This window comes from Diachasma alloeum, unplaced genomic scaffold (genome assembly GCF_001412515.2).
Source record: "Diachasma alloeum isolate Michigan unplaced genomic scaffold, Dall2.0 Dall_scaffold_00360, whole genome shotgun sequence".
Lineage (NCBI taxonomy): Eukaryota > Metazoa > Arthropoda > Insecta > Hymenoptera > Braconidae > Diachasma > Diachasma alloeum.
The window spans coordinates 91,438-95,848 of NW_021680499.1; positions in this window are offsets into that span (position 1 = coordinate 91,438).

The following is a 4,411-nucleotide window of genomic DNA, read 5'->3' on the forward strand; positions in this document are numbered from 1 at the left end:
AAAACATGCATATTCAGAATCAAATTCCGCTGAATTTCCAATTTATTAAAATTTGCGATTATATTTACCTAAATTTTCATGGAATAATTGAACTGAATTTTAAAGTTTCCGCTCATTTTTCCATCAAATTGTGAATTTTTAATTTCAAAATTTATCAGAATTTCAGTGAAATTATCACGTTATGACGATTTTCAACAGTCTATACTGCACGATTACTAGATTTTCGAGGTCATTTTCACAATAAATTTATGTCTGCAATGAAAGATCTTTAAAATTCTAGCCAAGTCTCTGAATTTTCAGGTTTTCAGGGTAAATCATCAACAAATAGGCCAACATTTTCCACGGACCATGAAACACTTCACTCAATATTAATTTAAAGTTGTTCGCGAAACATGAAATTCCTCTGCAATCGCATGATATTTCTGTTCCCAGTAATCAATATTGATAGAGCAACTTCCGATCGTCCCACCGAAATGAATAGAATTCCACTGCAACCTCACAAAATTGCAAAAAGGTATCTGTTTCCCTGAAGTGTTGAGGATAAATAATCAACGAAAACCTGCGAAATTTAATGTGAAAACAGAAAAATTTCCGAGTATCTATTTCCCCGCAGACGTTCTGGAACAAAGATTTTTTGCCGCTGACGATTTAATTTTAACCACTTGAAAAAAAATAAGAAGTTCTTGAATATCATTTGCAAGAACGAGAAATGGAATTCAACGTGGAGAAATTCTCCACATCGATAATTCCCCGGTTTTCTCGCTTCCGGAATTATCGAGCCACCATTGGCTAATAATAGAACCCCGGAGAGATCGCGTAAGACGATCTCCTCTCCGGCAAACTCCTCTCTTTTCCCTTATAACCTCCTCTACTACTCTTTTTTTTTTGCTTTATTTCACCCGCTTCCTCCTTACGCCAACTTAGTCCCGTTGCGCTAGTCCCTCTTCAAACAAACTCTGATTATGCAAAGTTCTGCTCATGTGTGTTGATGGTTTTAGACATGAGTTCAGTAAACTTACAAATTCTTTGGTATGTTATTGGTATGATTCAAGGATATTCGTATGTATTTGAAAAAAAAATTCAACTCATTCAATATTTTTTCATTCATTGCCGTAATATTTTACTTAGAAATTCATATATTTAATTCACTGGAAATGTTTTGATTACACGAAATTAATGATCCCTTTATTCCAAATGAAGAATTGTCATGCACGAAAAAATTTCATTGAGTAATCTAACGAATTCGATATAAATTCTATTGGGTTTAAGGAAAATTTATCAAATTATTGAAAAATTGCAATTCTGAAAGATTAAGACCTTTTTTCTCTGTGCAAAGTTCTGCTCATGTTGATGGTTTTAGACATGAGTTCAGTAAACTTGCAAATTCCTTGGTATTTTATTGGTATGATTCAAGGATATTCGTATGCATTTGAAAAAAAATTCAACTCATTCAATATTTTTTCATTCATTGCCGTAATATTTTACTTAGAAATTCATATATTTAATTCAATGGAAATGTTTTGATTACACGAAATTAATGATCCCTTATTACAAATGAAGGATTATCATGCACGAAAAAATTTCATTGAATAATCTAACGAATTCGATATAAATTCTATTGGGTTTAAGGAAAATTTATCAAATTATTGAAAAATTACAATTCTAAAAGATTAAGGGCTTTTTTCTCTGATTGTGCAAATTCTGCTCGCGTGTGTTGATCGTTGTAAAAATTGTTGCAAATTTCTTGATATTTTATTGGTACAGTTCGAGGATATTCGTATTCATTGGAAAAAAAGCTTCAAAAATGTTTCATTCATTGCAATAATATTTTAGGTGGAAATTCCTAAATCCATATATTTAATTCAATTGAAATGTTTTAATTACACAGAATTAATGATTCAGAAAATTATAATTAATGACTTTAGAAAATTCAATTGGATTTTGAGGAAGATTTATCAAATGATTGAAAAATACACCTGTGAACGATTGAGACGTTTTATTATCAATAATTTATTTCTACCCCGAAAATCATTTTTTCACAGTCATAATCAATTTTTGTGTTTCTCAAACGCGAGCTCTTCTCCGAGTTGGAACATCATTGGTCACTTGATGTTGCGAAAACTTGGAAATTAGATTTTTACTTGAAGACGGCGAAATAATTAAGCCACCGGAAACCGCTAATTCGTGATTCGGTTTCGATTCTTCAATGGGAGTAGATGGCAGTCAACGATAAATCTGAAGTATTTCAGGGAGTGTTTCATTTATAATTAATAGAAATATGTCTGGGTGAGTTCAATGAATTGATTTCACAATCATCCATTCATAAGCTCGAGAATTCTGGATTTCATTTGCGAGATGTTTCGAGTCGAATATAAATTATTGATAATTACGTCATTTTCATTAATTATCGTTTCACGGGAGGATATTAATGGAGAGATCATGGAGATGGAGGAAATCTCCATAAAAAATGCATTTGGACATTTTTTAAGGGAATTCCTCATCACTGAAAGGACTCCACTGTTGAATAATCCCCCAGTAATTTCGGAAATTTTTCTTTATTTAGCAATTTTTTTGGATTTTTAATTTTTATGGACATGTTCCCCTCTCTTTTTATATCTTTACTCTATTCCTTTTTTCCTTTACTCTCTTTTGTAAACACCAAAATTCGATAAAATTCAGTTATTCATGGTGAGCTATCCTTTATATTTGAAGAACAGCTTGAATTTTAGCCCTCATTATGAAAATTGAATATTAAATGCAATTGAATTTTCAATAAATTGAGAATTCCGTAAAATAATGACCTGAATTTTTATTATTTTCAACAATTTTCGTTGGCGTATGGACCAGGAAATTATAATTTCATTCAACATGAAGAAAATTATTTTTTTATCACGCTAAGCGAAAAAGTCCTTTTACCACACATTGTGATGAGAAATATCGTTCGATACTCGTGGGAAAAGTGTTTTTTGGCTCACGGGATTATATCACTCGCCTTCGGCTCGTGCTATAAACCTCCCACGAGCCAAAAAACTCTTTTCCGCACTCGTTACGAACTATACTAGTTTTTCAACAACTAGTTGTTAAATTTTACTAACTACTTTATTCACATTCACCAAATAATTTTCTCCGTGAATATTCAAAGAAATTACTTAATTTTTCAGTAACAAAATAGAGATAAATTTCACGATAAATTTCGCGATGTTAAAAATGGCAAATTTTTTTTTGCAATTTCAAGAGTAATTTTCTACGGCCCCGTTGCACCAGCTCGGGGTAACGACAACGTGAGATAAGAAAAAAAGTAAATTTGGATGTTCGATGGATTATTTTACCTGGGAGAGCATCTCAAATTGATCCCAGGAACAAAAAATAAAAGTCAATCCCAAGGTTAAATCAGCGTTAATTCAAAAGGAGCTACAGAAAAAATAAAAAATGATTCTGCGGGTCAAATATTGAAAAATTATTATTAAATTACATTATTATAATTGACCCCGAGGATAAATTTTACCCTCGGGTTTATTTGGATAACAGCACTTTGGTGCAACCGGGGCTAACAGTGTATAATTCATCTGCAGAACAAATTTTTTCTCTCGTCTGTTCATTTTTTTCTTTCCTGTCAATTTTACCCCGCTCTGCCCTAGTATTTCCAAAAAAAATTTCACAAAAATTTCACTCAGAAAAACGAACATCAGACATATAAATAGATAAACATCTCGTATCACGACACTGTCCCCCGTGGTCTCCATAAAAAAAATTCCACCCAGAAGCCATCCACTCTGCATAATCCAAAATCCCCAGGTTCGTCGTCCGTTTGCACCCGAAATTTACCCTGGGATGAGACCATGAACATTACCACGACCGCATTATGCGTTTTCGCCCACACATGACAAGCGCAATTCAGCCTCATCTATGTCTCTCTCTAAATTCGTATTTCGTACAATGTTACACGGGTTTGGGGGATATAACAAGTGTGTTGTCTATCTCGGTTGGTGGTTGAAGGTACCCCCAGTGCTTGCTCTACCCCGGCGCTATCCGTTGTTTGCCTCGCGCCAACCTCCAGCTTCTGCATCTGCATAAACCATCCCCCCTCTCTGTGCTCACTTCCGCCTCCAGCGCAACCCCTTCGCGAGGCGACTTTCAGGGGCCCTGTGCGTTGATCGTGAGTCTCCGATTGGATTTATATATCAATTGCTGGGAATTATTTCAATGGTTATTTTTATTTCACGGGGTGAAGTGTAATCTTACTCGATGAGACGTTTCATACTACTTCAATTAAATCAAAAGACTTTTTTTTCAAACTCCAAGAAAAATTGAATTTATTCTCGATTTATTCCACGCATGTCTTGGATGGTTATTAAAAATATATATATATATATATATATATATATATATATATATATATATATATATATAT